This window comes from Zingiber officinale, chromosome 3B (assembly GCF_018446385.1).
Source record: "Zingiber officinale cultivar Zhangliang chromosome 3B, Zo_v1.1, whole genome shotgun sequence".
Classification (NCBI taxonomy): Eukaryota; Viridiplantae; Streptophyta; class Magnoliopsida; order Zingiberales; family Zingiberaceae; genus Zingiber; species Zingiber officinale.
Genome location: NC_055991.1, coordinates 79,336,430 through 79,351,639, shown reverse-complemented (window position 1 = coordinate 79,351,639; position 15,210 = coordinate 79,336,430). Strand labels below are relative to the sequence as shown.

Sequence of the window (15,210 nt, the reverse complement as noted above, 5' to 3'; positions counted from 1 at the left end):
AAGATAGAATGAACAAAGGTCAAAGATGATCAGTATATAGTCATAAAAAGATGAAGGCATTGGAACTCGAAGGTGTAAGGGATAGGAAGCCATATACAGATATAACTAGTAACATACCTTCACATAGAGTTCAATAGAAGGATGAAGTCCATATAACTAGCCCCATAACATTATTTAATGATAATGATTTCTTTGGTCTCCCTACTGTAATTAGTGTGGTGATTGTGTAACCAACTATCACACTACATTATTGTTTTGATTTTTGATTATTTTGAGTTTGCTGTGATTTATTGATTTATAGTGTTTTCAACTCAGTGGTAGTAGTCTCCTTTAAATACAAATCATAAAATCTACATTTTAAAGACTACTAATAAGAACTCTACCAAGGCAGAGAAAGTATCTTCTATTTTTCAGAAAATGGTCTTATATAAAATGCTTCAACCTTCACTGGAATTGCTTTCAGAAAGAATCTTTTGCATCAAATACCTTCTTTCATTAATTTTACTGTTACAACTTGTGCATATTGCATGAACATCTGATGTGATGTGAATCTGTCACCCAAGTCATAATTTTCAGACAATAGAGTTATAGATTTACAGATGTTATTCATTTGTTATTAGGTATCGGCACATCACAATGTTCAATGGCGATGAGTACTTTCTTTTTACAAAAAGAATAAACTATTTACCTAGAGAATCCTATTTCCTTGATGTTGGATCTTGGATCTCAATTTTCACTTGCATCTTTGCAGGTCTATTATTATTATCCATTTTCTGCTCTTTCTGATCCGGTTAAACTCTACAATGATCTTAGATGGAACATTAGTAGACCCCAAGGTTTTGAAGCAGTGATGCGTGTTAGATGTAGCTGGGTAAACTTGATTCTGCATTTAAAATTTCCTTACAACCTCTACCATGTTTGCTAGAAATTTTCCATAACTACAACTATTGCCTAAATGTTTTATTTTAATAGGGTCTTGAAGTTCAAGAATACTCTGGAAAATTTTGCAAAAGTGTTCCTAGTGATATTGATCTTCCTGGTGAATATTATCTTTCTAACTTATGTTAGCTAATTTCTATTTTTGATTACGTTAATGATTCTCCTAAAGCTACAACAACATCAAATTAAATTCTGCTTTTGAGCATGATGATAAAAGTACTAGATTTGTTTCTAGAAACAATATGGCACATGGAATAATAACTACTATTTCTGATGAAGCATACATGTATAAAGCTCTGAACCATATTGCAATAGTCTGTTGGACATTTGTCTGTTCTGTTCTTGTTTTTAATCGGTATTAACAAAACAGAAGAAGCTATATCTATAATAGTTAAACCAGAGTTCCCAAAAAAATTGAAAAAAACTATAATGTTATAAATTTTTTAAGCCCATATCAACTAACTGCATCAGATGTGTGCCCAACTAAGTTACCACCACAATTCGTGCATGTTAAGCATGCATTTTTAAAGCATTAAGTTATAATAGACCTATGCCAAATTGATAGTGAGGAATCCTTCCATATTTGTGTCACATTGCAATCCAAGAATTGATAAGCTATATGTTTGATAGCCAAATTTGGGTACAAGTGTCGAATAGGTGTGTGGATCATTGTATCTAGAATTGGAGTATCTTATACTGACTATCTTAACATTCAAGGCATTGATTATTTTATTTCTGTGTTATTTATCATTGCTCTATTCAAGCCTTTCTTATCCGAACAAAACCATAACGGTCACATTTAAACATGAGGGCAAGCTCTAGGTGAATTCAGAATGTACATTTCAGGTTTGTGGTAGAACCTACATGAATACTAGGATTAATTGGTGTTATTTCTGCAGTGTGCACTTCTTTATACCACTGTGTATGGGCAACGAAGGATTTGCGTTATTAATCTCTCCCTTACTTGCACTGATAATATCAGCAGTTTGCAGCAGTTTGTGCCAATCCACTAATTTGGATGCTCAGTTTACTTGTTTGCTCAAGCAAGGTAAAGTTCTACTATCAATAATCTTCACTAGTGCCTCTTGCTTACTGGAATTATGCAATAAAACATGCTATAATTTTGTTAATTCTGAAGTTTATAAGTGTATGTTTTTGCTTGTTTAGTTTTGAAACTGCAAGTCTACTGTATAAAATATATAATATTTAATTCAGATTTTGCTAAATATTTTGCATTTGTAAATATATATACTGAAAGTGCAAGTCTACTATGCTTGCAGCTGCATGCAGCATCCCTGTGAGCCCTCTTTCTCAAGTAAGGCAACAAATCACTAATATTTGTATCAACATCCTGCATTCCCATAGAAAATTTTGTGCAACAATATCACTATTTGCAAGGATGAAGTCTATGTCGACATCCATTGAATCGAAAAGGAACTTGGTAATGCAAAGTTATCTAGATACTTTTGCTATCTTGCGTACACGTAGATATTATTTTTGATTCGAGCTTTTGATGTTTCATGGGATTTTGACTTTTTATAACTAATTTTGAAGGATTATGACTTTTATTCCTTATTTTTAGTGATCCATTGTAAAATACGGCATCCAAATAATAATAAAATAATAAGGTTATTTGAGGAATAATCTTAACGAAATTTTTAGAAATTTTTCTGAAATTTAATCGGAGCTTGTATGACATATGTTAAGGGGATAAATTATTGGGCTAGGGGAAAGCCTGTTAAAGCTATCCTATTTGAACGAGGAAATGTTTGATTTTTTTTTATTTCTTTTCTTTTTCTTTTCTTTTTCTCTCTTTTCCTTTGTTTCTTACCGTGCCCTAAGCCCGACGTCGAACCCTTTTTCCTCCTCCTCCACGGTTTCTTCTTCCCGAGCCTCCTCATCTCCCCCAAACCGGCGACGTCGCATCGCGTCGCTTCCTCTTCTTTCTCGTGATTAAAGCACTGGCCAACGGGAAACCGGGCACATCTCCTTCTCGATTTCCTTATCTTCTCCTCTCCTCTCCTTCCCAACGCACTACCTCTGCCCTAAGCGTCTTCACCGCGAACTGCCAAATTGTGCCGACGTTGTGCAATCCATCGCCAGCCGAGCCCTAGATCCGTTTGACCCGCGTCGTCACCAGCCGAGCCCTAGATCTGTCCGACTCGCGTCGTCGCCACTGTGTGCTGACAGCCGGCGTCGCCGTTCATCCACCCGAGCAGCCGACGTCGAGGTTCCTTCTTTTTCTTCTCCCGTATCCCTCACTGTGGTCACATCTTTGTTGCTACCCCGAGCCCTAAATCTGATCTCTGTCCACGAGCAGGGAGTTGTTCCCAGCCGGCCCCTTTTTGTGCTACTCCGATCAGGAGTCCTCGGAGAGTCACCTCCTGATCACCTTGGTTCATTACTGCCTTTCCTTTGCGCGAGGTCGAGTTGGTGATGTTGCAGCCACCTGTTGAGTGAGAGTCGCTGTTGGAGTAGCGAATAGCCATTGGAGAAGGAGGAGGCAGGGAGGTCTGCAGGTTGAGTCAGTAGCATTGCTCTGCTGAATTTAGGCTGGCAAGTGCTGCGTTGGAGTACTTGACAGTGGGCAGTAGTTTTGCCTAATTCTTACTGTAACTTCTGACTTCTCTAATCGAGAGTCAACAGAGGTATTTCTAGATTTGAATGAGCTACTAGAATTGATTTAAATTTAGCTTGATATGAATTGTTGGAGGTAAATCCCTTATTTTGTCTTAACGATACAAATTTATTAAAGGATTGGGTTTAGTCCGAATGATGGCACGACTAGAGTTAATGGAGATAACCCTAGTTGATTGATGGATTAGATTTAGTTGGGGATTTGGTCTAGCTAATTAATTTATAAGTAATTAGCTAAATCTGTATATCATGTATTATAGGGCTTTGATTCGAGACCAGTGTCTCGACGTGGGATCTTTCGGATACGATCTCCATTTTTTAGGCGGGTACCTTGACTTATCTTTTAGATATTGTCATTTGATATGCATAGTGAATTTTAATGAATAGTAATAATTATGTTATATCTGCATCGGTATGTCATTGCTTGATTCCTTCAGCATGCTTATTTATTATTTGTTTTGCATCCATTACCCTCTTGATTATTTATGCTCATAGAGGTAGTGACATACCATGCCTTATGATATACCGGACTAGACATTTACCATATTTGATACGTGTACCTAGATCTTCTTGTTTGAGCCTTTTTTTTTGGTACATGTTTTATGGAGGTAGATATGGTTAGGATTTTCATGCTTAGTGTCACGCACCATCTCGCATGATTGCATGCTGAGCGACTGTCGACTCCATTATTGTTGAGCACATCGCTAGTTACATGGATCTGCACACACAACCACTTATTGGTTAGTGATTTTTATTCAGGCAGGGTGGGTTGCAGCAGGTTGCTCTGTCAGTGCTACGCTGATCCACTCATGGGTAGCGTAACGCAACGTGGTAGCAGAACAGGGATCCCTCCTCTGGACTGTCTCAGGGAGATGAGAGCATTGAGCTCCTCCACTTATGATTTGGAGTAGGAGGATAGGTGTACTCTGACAGCATCCTGTCCACTCGGTCACTGAGGATCAGTGATGGTAGAGTGCACAGTTGTCGCCCTACCCACTCGGTCTCACCATCGTGTGTGAGATGGCTGACTAGCATCAGGGGTGACCATGACATGTCATTTGCATCATATGCATGATTGCATTTATTGCTTGTGTCTGTTGCACTTTGTTTGCTGCATATTTGGTGGATGCATATGATTGACATGCATACAGGAGATATGACATTTTCGGTCCGACGACCTTATTATTCTGATAGGAGGTCCTGGTGAGTACAGCTTCTCTCATTTCCTTCCGTTTTGCATTTTTCATTATTATTCTAAGAAACTGTACGCATAATTGTTACTATTAGTTATTTCCTACTATGCATGTCAGCTTGGTATCTGCTGAGTGTTGGACTCACCCCGTTGATATATTTTCTATTTCAGGTTGCAGCTGTGATGAGGTTCCAGTCGCTAGTTCCCACTAGGTGTCGAGGTGGTTTTATATTATCGGACTTGTGTTTCCTTGTCAGTGAACTACATACTTGTGATGTATGTGTTTTGCACTTTGGATTTTATATCGTGCTCGGGTATGATGCCCATGCTTCTGTTGTGAAGGTTTTCCGTTGTGTTGTGTTTTCCTCGTTGTAAGTAGGTTTTTACCATTATAACTGCGTGGTTGTGTCAGCCGGAGGCTGAATTATATAAACTATGTGGAATGCTTATCTCATTTCATTATATATGTTCCGGCCGTGTTGGCTGAGATTTATGAGCCCTGACGGCTTTGTTATCAGTTCCAGATTGTCACCCGTACAGTGGAGATGCTATCGAAATTTCCTCTGGCAAGGACTCCCCCGGGGCATGACATCCATATCATGTTTTTCCAACAAGACCATAGTATCCTTGAACTTTTTTTCTTTTGTTAGTTAATTAGGGAGGCATACTGTAATCTCTATCATGGTTACTATATTTTACTAGTGTATGTTGTTGCTAACTCTGTTATATTTGGTAATGCAAGACAAATATCCTTATTCTCTTTCTTAACCAAGATGTTAATCTTCTTCTGCCCTATGTTCTTCAACAAAATCGAATGACCATTCTCAAGATTCAAGACAATCTTGTGATTCCCCACCAAGGGTCATCTTCTCAAGTTCTTCATCCTCAGTCTCGAGTGACTCATCCTTCAGCCCTATTGAGAGATTGGTACCTTTATTTATTTGAGGTAAATCTTCCATTGCTTTTTTTTTTTATTGTGATTCTAGTTATACTTTTTGTTGTCTTAATCTTGGTAGTTTTTTTTTATGTCCGATTAGAGTTATTCTAGGTTTGTTTTGGCATTGGCTATTTATTTTCCTTTGAGATTTGAATGTAAGTTTTTATATTTTCATTTGATTGGAGAATTGGACAGTTAATATGTAGCTTGTTTCTTCTTGATCAGGGGTCCTAGAATTTTTTGGGGATGTGATCTTTCGTCGGAGACATAATATAGGTAATGTAATCCCCCTTATAAATCTGCCATGAATTTGATTTTTTTTTTTTGGATCCATTGCTATTCATCGAAGGAATTGAAATTATTTTCCCTTCCATTGTGATGCTATTTCCCCAATTAGGTTGCGGTAGGAGGTGTTGGTTTTGTGTCTTATCATTTTAGTCTTGTATATATTTCTTGAAATCTCATCCGACCAAGTTATGCAGAAAATTAGGTAAAGAACTTGGCATGCCTATTTATTTACAATAGCAAGAGGTAGATTTTATTTCTAGAACGAATCAAGAAATTGCCCAAAATGTTAGGGTCCTCTAAGTGAATCAAAACTCTTACTACCATTGTCATAGCGCTCCTTATGTAGTTCTGCTTATTTTTGGTTGTTTCGCTAAAATTTTCTAGTTAATAACAAGATAACATCTTTTGAATGTTTTAGAGCTTATCCATTTATACCTAATTCTAATTTTTTTTTTCTTTGCGAAAAAAGTAGTTCGGCGAATTTAAAGAATGTTTACCCATCATAGATTAAAAACCATACCTTTTTGTAATAGTGATGGAGATGTAGTACAAAAGCTAGACTATATGTCTAGTAATGATAAGGGTTGCATATAGAAGAATGTAATACTTTACAACAAAGTGTGTTTATGATTGAAGAATGATAAACCGAAGTTCACATCATCATCATCATCATCATCATCATCAACTAGTGTCATAACTTCCTACATAACGGTCATCACTAACCCAAAATGTGACTCATTAGCATTTCTCAAATATGCATGTGAATGTTTTTTTAGCTTGGCCAATCTATCCCATGAAAAAAATTCCTTCATCTCTTGAGCATCTTGATCCTACTATCTTTGTTTTTGAATATGATTCCTTTATGAGCCAACCATAGTCAATTTTGACTAACCGCGTTTAATATTAAATTTCCTTCTTATTAAATTTCTCCGTCTCCAATCATTTTGGACCTTATGGCTAAGCTTAAGAAGATGACTTGAAGATGTAGTTGTTCACCATATCAAGCATAATTAGACAAGAACATTTGACCTTGTTTTGAAACGACCCTTACTCCTTACTCAAGACCTCCAAAACTAAAATACCTCATTCATTATTGTCAACATGCATCACATATGAATCTCACAATTTAACATATACTTTTCAAATGGAAATTCATAAGACTCTAACAACACGCACAAAGTCTTCAACTCATATCAACATAACAAATCAGGAAACAAAATTTATTAACATGCTCCTAGGGACCCTCGGACAGTGTGCTTTGTATTCCATCTCATCTTCTTGGCTACTCCACCTCCACATCCCCTATCACATCTATGGTGCCATTTTCTCCACCTGCATCATTTACAATGTGAGTCCATAGACCCTGCAAGTATATCTTCCACAAGTAGGTATGTGATAGGCATAAAAAGCAAGAATTTTAAAACTAGAAAATATAGGACTTGAACTTGCTTCGGCTATAAAACCAACTCAAGCATTTCTTACTAAGATTTAAATTCAAAGGAAAATATCAAATATGGTATAGCATACACGGTAAGGAAACTCCAACGTAACCAACTAAGAGTATACATGGTGCATTTGTGGCAACCCTTATTAGAGCACATTCATTCGGTCCATGATCATGAACTTTTAAAGGAACAGTCTAGGATATTATATATTCGCATACCTAAAGCCAATATCCCTTGAATCAATTTCTTTTTTTTTTTTAATTTGGAAGGCCCTCCCCTGAGCTCATCCGAGGGCACCTATCTCGTACTATCACCATACATGCACCTAAACCCCAGTACATTGGACATAACATACTTCTTTCACACCATGCAAGCATATATGCATATTACTTAATCGAACCTTATGGCATAAACATGATATCTCTTCATGTGGTCATAGTTCTATCATACCAGGTTTCACAAGTTACATGTATAGTAATTAAGCCTATTTTCATAAGAAGAGCTACTTAAACTCCAAACACCTCATGAAAAGCTTCGGCATTTTGAGGTAGCGAGGAGAAACAACCACTAATGAAATATGAGCAGTGGTATAGCAAGAATTCTGATAGGAAAGAAAACTAAAACCGAATTACAAATCCCACAATTTACATGCATAGTAATTAAGCCTATTTTCATAAGAAGAGCTACTTAAAACACCAAACATTTCATGAACAGCTTCGGCATTTCGAGATAGCAAGGAGAAACTACCACTAATGAAATCTGAATAGAGGTATAGCAAGTTTTCTGTTATGAAAGTAAACTAAAATTGAATTGCAATCCCACCCTCTTTGTTCCACATTTTCATCTATCATGAAGTAACGAACAAGATCTCCGATTCGAATCACAATCTCCCAAATCAAACCCCCACTTGTAGATCTACCCAAGAACACAAAACTGACCTGTCTTGAAGAAACAAGATAGATACAAGATGGTTCACAACCTACTTAATCTATCCCGAGGAAATCCAGAGTTATAACAAAAAACAAGAACACAACAAATCGCAAATCACCTTCTACACCCCTTACTAAAACTCATCAAGACAAGAAAAACAAATTCTCATTTCAATCACATATATTGAAGCAAAAGGAATTTGGAGCAAAACACAGAAAATCGAGCAAAAATCCCTAGCGCGGAATAGGAGAACATCCAAACCCTTATTCTTGCCTACCTAAAGAAAACCCTATCCCATACCTACAAAGGGGAAAGCTACTTGCCTTCCCTTTTTGGTGTCGTTGACCAACTGGCAGTGCTAAAGTTCGCCGCTGGCTCCGAACTACTCCGACAAAGTGGCGGCGACGGATCGATGGCGATGGGCGGCGCCACGTCAATGGAGAGTGGTAACGGGGAATTGGTAGAAGGTGAGCGGCGGAAGGGTTAGACGAATAAGACCTAGGGTTTAATATAATCCTTAGAATTATATACTCAATCAACTCCCAACTAGATTGGGTGTTCAAACTAGATATGTCCCCCTAAAACATGTCATACGAGTTCTTTTAAAATCCAAAAAATATTCTATAAATTCCTAAAAAAATTTATAAGTTATTTTCTTTTAATTAACATCCATTATTTTATTTCCATCTGACTCGTGAGACCTTACATGTTTTCACAAAATGAATACCAAAAGAGAGTGAAGGGCTTGAGTAGTTCCACTGCTTGTTAAAATTATATAATAATTGAATTATAAATGTTCCCATTAAAGACCAACACCAAGTAATAGAATATTCCTTGTTAAGAATCATTTGGATTGAACTATTTCTAGATCAACAAAAAAATCAAGTTCTTTTCTAGAGAATTGTCCATGTAGCTCAACCTCCATATTTTAATTTTTTATAATTTTATTCTTAGTATTGCATTTGTCATAGAAGTATTTGATTTATGCTTTAGTAGTAGATTCTTATGTCATGTATCCTCCTAAGCCTGATATTTGTCAGATTATTGACTTATATTTTGCTGAAAGAAATAAAACTATTATTTCACTTTGTGTAAACTCTTCTAGATATAGCACCTTTTTTAGTTTGGGCAAGAATCATTCTAATATGTTTTGCAAGACTAAACATGGTTTGAAATTTTATACCATGTTGGGGTGAATGATTGAAATGTATGATTCCGATAAAATCGCCGAAACTCGATACAACTTAGCTTCATGGTTTAAAATCTCAAGTTGATACTCTAATGCTCCAATATTGAGTTTCAATGATTTAATAGAATGATATGATTTGAAAATTTTGCCTGCATAGATGATACAATTTTTTAAATCATGCTCTGCATAGACAATGTCTCCTTCCTATGCTTCATCTTCTTCCTTCTTCAATTCTAATCCATTATCGACATAATGCATCAAAATATCAACACAATACTAAAACAATATTATTTTAGTGAAAAATCAAAACTTCAACACGACTCAAGATTTTGAACCTTAATTGGAATTAAGTACTAAATATCAAACTCTTTAAATCGTTTGGATCAACCAATCTTCACCGCCAGTGACTAAGATTAGTTACATGTGTAACTCAATATAAAGAACTCTTAAACTTCCAAGATTTTTTAATTGAGTCACCAAGTTCCATCTTAAGACAACCAATTCTGGAAATATGAACATGAGTTTGTGTGTCCATAAGAATCTTTTTCTCATCTATCAACCTTATGCATCACCTAAGTAGGTAAAAAATATGCTAGATTGATGTAAAATTAAACTGCTGAAGACACTTTTAATAATTGTTAATATACTTCTATTTCTTGTTGACAGTTGCTTCCCTTGATAGTGATGTAATGTTGTTGCTTGTCTTTAAATACGTGACTGCTTGTATTCTCTACTAAAAGCACAAATATTTTATAGGAAATTCTTGAACTCGAGTTGTATACACATCTAAAACAAGTGCTTAATGACTTGTCCCTTTATCCAAGTAGGCAAGTGTGGGTTTTCTATAGTTTATCCATTAGCCCACTAAAACAAGAGAATGCAACTAGGACAATATTTCTTTTGGATCAGCCTTGACAAACAAGGAAGATAAAAAAAATACTTTGTTAACAATAATAAAATAAGATAAAATTTATTTAAATATAGATGATGATATAGTAGGAGCGGATAGAGTCCAATGACATAGAAGGATCCATATAACCAACCTCACTTAGTGGGATAACAGTTGATTGTTGTTGTTGTATTAGCCTTGACAAGAAACAATGTATCGTCAACCAGCTGAATTACCAAAGGAGGTTGCTACTAACTAGCAAAAATAAAATAAAATAAAATAAAATAAAAATTAAATGATGCTCCTTATGTTTACCATATTTAAGGATCTTTGTAAACTCATTGTGGGCAATGTGAATAAATGAAGAGAAAAGAGTTTGTGTGCATAATGTGCCAAAAAACAATTATAAAGGTTTTTTTTTAAAAAAAAAATCTATCTTCAATACAACTTCTTTATTATTCTTTTGACAATAATTTATTATTTCAATTATAGTCATAAAGCTATGCTTCTGCACCTTAAGGAAAGCAAAGCAATTAGGAGGCACTATATCACTAATTAATTGTTGAAGTCTAAGTGCCAACACTTTAGAGATGACTTTAATAATACATTTTCTACTGCAATTGGGTATGATTTCACTCCACATTTTCTGTAAGTTTAGTAAGTCCATGAATAGTAGTTTTAGTCTCAGCATGAGTGAACGACTCAACCAATGAAAAAAAAGAAACATTTTTATGATATTTCAATCTCCTGTATGTAAAACAACTAAGGGATTAAATTGTCTTTATATAATTCTTTTAAAATGATTTGTAGAACCATCAAGTATATACCTTTGATCAGTTTCCATTAGATCTTCAATTTGCAATTAGGTAATAGAGGGTTTAATATTATTACTATGAGCTATACAATGAAGATATGAAGCATTTTCACCAACTTCCCAAGTGCACTTATCAAATCTCCATCTGATTGTAGTTGCCTAGTTTAGCCCATATGATCATTTTAAGTCAACATTGATTTGATAAGTGTTTCATTCAAAGAATTGACCATATCTGTTAGCTATTTTATCAGATTCCTTTGAGGGGTACCCCTCATCAAATCACCTATTAAGCTGAGAGAAACCTATATCCACTGATATTATCTTTCCAAGTAAGCTATCCTTTGTATTGGATTTAAATTTCTAAAAATTTTAATTTTCGTTAAAGTATATCATAGTTCCTCGTATAGCAATATTCTAGCGTTTAGTTACTACATTTCTTTTTATTTCAATTTCCTTATTGATGCAACTATGCGAAGTATTTCACAACCTACTTGTCAAACGCCTTCTCTTCCAAGTATAATCAGACAATTAGTTTAATGGTTTAGACTTTGGAATTTGGAAGAAATGTGTCATGAAATTTATAGTGAAAAAACCCCGTCATTTTCATGAAAGCTTGTATGCTCATTGCTTTAAATACTATGTTAGATTTAGATAACAAAAGATGCTAATCTAGAAAGTTTACAATAGTTTGAATATTTCTATTCTTTGTTCACTAGTTTTGTGCTTTGACACCATTATGTTGTTTATATCATCTTGCAATTCTCATATAATTTTGGTACTCTTTGGCAAGCATTTATTTTGGTTCACATAATTAGCTTTGATGGTTTTAGCATCAACTCTTGTTATGCAGGTTGTTTGACCTCTTAATCAAGTCCTTTGTTCTATTGCTGGTCAAGATATTGTTCACATGAATGACAATGATAATGTTAACTCCGACGATTTTAAAAACACTATACTATTGATGAGTTTGAGTTTTAGAACCTAGGAAATCTAGAGGACAATGGGAAACTAGGGCTACAATTCTGATGCAAACCTCTAAAATGCTCTTACTGTTAGAGTGGTCACATTATTTGCAAGTTGAACAAGAAATCAGAGAATTTTTGGCAGTTTATTTAACTAGACATGTTCTAGAATAAGTTTTGTCCTAACATCATTCATCCTAAGATTTGTAGTCTGGTTTCTTTTTATTAAAGTAAATTTCTTGTTAACAATTTTGGTATTGTCTCTGCAGAACACAACGACAAAGGAAAATGAAACCCTTTTAGCCATCATAACAGCTTATGTACAGGGCGAGGATGTAGCCGCTAGAGGAAGAATGTTACTATACACTTTTGTTAACAATGTTGACAATTTTCAGAATATGGAATTATTAAGTAAAATAGAAAGTCAATTTTCATTAACAAAATAAAACTTTACTTTCTGAACTTGGTGTAATTTTTTTTTTAGTTTTACTGTTTTTTTGTCTGACAGATTTTCGAGGTTTACTTGAAAGAGTTAAAGGGTGTTGTGTCTGCCATAGCTTCTCTCCAAGGTCATTTGTTGGTTTCATCTGGCCCTAAGACCTCCTTGCACAAATGGACTGGTACTGAGTTGAATGTTATCGCTTTCTATGATGCTCCTCTTTATGTAATGGAATAGAAAACATTGTAAATATGCTTTCTTTTAAGACTTGAACCTAACTATATCAGAAAGCTCGTAGGCATTTGTTTCTGTTCCAAAATTTTGGTACAAAATTGCTTGAGTCATATAAACTTTATATTTAGTATTCTGTCTTCAGTTTTCTGTACCTCTATCATTTAAGTTGAGTTATTGTTATTTCTGATTATTACAATGTCTATCTGCTATCATTATTCCTCGAATTATGACCCATTTTTGAAGAACTGATTAAAACTCGCAGGATTCATCTCCCTTTTAATTTTTATTGCATGGGCTATAGAAATGTGATCATTGTGATTCATGAAAAATATGAATTTTGCAGGTCAAAAATTTTATCTAGTGGGAGATATTCACAAAAAGCATCTATTTTTAAATTGGAAAGAGCAGGGTGCTCAGTTGAGCTTATTAGCCAAGGATTTGCTTCTCTTGATTGTTATGCAACTAAGTTTCTGATAGATGGAAGTACATTGAGCCTTGTAGTTTCAGATGATAAAAAAAATATTCAGGTAAGGTGCTCGCTCAACTAGTGCTAGTAGTATGTTGGATATTTGATTAACATTGTTAACTAACTAGGTACTTCCCTTTTTCTATAGCTTTTTTATTTGTAATGCAACATAAGTGCAATTTGAACATGTATATGATAATTTCCTAATTAAATTTTTTACTATTCTGCTAGTCAGAAATACTTACGAGCGTGTTCACTGGTATATGACTCCTATCAAAGACATCTATGATGCATGTGTTTGTTGTATATTTTTCACAGAACTTGTAGTCAAGCTCCTGAGCTTGTTCAATGCTTTAATATTCTGTTGCAGATATTCTATAATGCTCCAATAACATTAGGGTTGGAAAGGGCAGAAGCTTTTGTCTAGAGTTGAATTTCATGCTGGGGCCCATGTGACAAAATTCTTGAAGCTGTAGATGCTCTCCATCTCTTCTGATCAAACCAATATAACTCCTGGTTATGACAAGACCAACTGGTTCACCCTTCTATTCAGTACACTAGATGTGAGCATTGGTTGTATTGCACCATTGGATGAACCATTCTGCAGACTTCAAACCCTGCAAAAAAAAACTAGTAGACGTTCCCCATACATGTGGCCTGAATCCAAAATCATTTCAGTAGTTCCATTCAAATGGAAAGGCACATCGTCCTATCCAGATAATATGGTTGATTGTGAGCTTCTTTCCTAGTAAGGATTCTTTTCTTCATGCTTATGATGAGAATAACTGGTAAATTAGTTTCAAAGATGTTAGGTAACTATGGCTACTTTTTATATCAAAATTAGTGCTGCTCAAAGTTCCTTTTTCCTGTGTTTTGATGATGGCTTGTTAATCTATAATTTTTCAGGTATAGATTTATTTGATTGATGTATAGATAATATTTTCTTTCAGATCAGATTTCTATTCAAGTAACGTACATGATTAGGGTTGACAAAAATCTCTTGAAACATGTAGGAAAGCAATTTTGTTACCCAATTATTCTTATCAAATTAAGTTTTAAGAGTAAATGCTATTTATTACCCATGAGAAAGCAATTGCAGTGTATAATATATACAAGGAAATAACATTTTGATGAGCCTTATTTAGCAACACAGCTTGGAGATTGGGAAATAGGATTAGGAAGGAGTTTGTGTTGTTTCTGATTGGGTAGTGTTGAGTGCCCGAGTTACATGCCATGTTCTATAGGCAGCAAACTGTTCCTTATAGAAATGAGTGGATAAAATTGTTGATTTGGAGCTGCAAATTAGCCATAGATTTGGTTTGGTGTGATTCTTACTTGCCATTCTAAATGTTGTACAATCTTTTCCCATTTCTAGGTACGAAATGCTGCCACTAGACAAATGGATTGTCACGACTCGTTCACAAATTCTTTTAAATTTAAGTGATCTTTCACTTGGCACAAGTTTCTTGTGATTGAATGTGCATTTTAAATTATTGAGAACTTCTCTTGCATCAATCTAATGTAATGAACTAACTTTTCCCATGGGATACTTTGCCCAGTGGCATGCTAAAAGGAGGGCAACTTAGTATTCTAACTGATCAAGTATAATTTGACAACGGGCCCCAGTGATCAAGAATGTTTTATTGTGGACCACTACTATCAGACCCGATACTTTTGAGTATACTGCCAGGGTAATATGCTAAAATGCTATTGCCATGTGTGTAAGTCTGAGTAAGGTGCATTTTCTTTGGATAGAAATACTTATCAAATACATTTATTTGTTTAGGATAAGTCAGTTGATGTTCGCTAGGGTGTGGAGTCATGTATTGTTGAAGTTCTTACAGTCTAT

At 35.0% G+C, this 15,210-nt stretch overlaps 1 long non-coding RNA gene and 1 pseudogene across 2 annotated transcripts; both read left to right on the top strand.

Moving 5' to 3' along the window:
* The first annotated feature begins 664 nt into the window (after positions 1-664).
* On the top strand, positions 665-5,100 carry LOC122056622. 2 transcript variants are annotated; one of them, XR_006133314.1, is made up of 4 exons: positions 665-871; positions 973-1,039; positions 1,839-1,987; positions 4,940-5,100. It is a non-coding gene; the product is annotated as an uncharacterized LOC122056622 (long non-coding RNA). The 2 variants fall into 2 exon arrangements; XR_006133315.1 differs by lacking the exon at positions 4,940-5,100 and adding an exon at positions 2,220-2,276 and having other exon boundaries at positions 666-871.
* Positions 5,101-5,524: 424 nt separating this feature from the next.
* Positions 5,525-15,196, top strand: LOC122056621 (annotated as a pseudogene).
* The last annotated feature ends 14 nt before the right edge of the window (positions 15,197-15,210 follow it).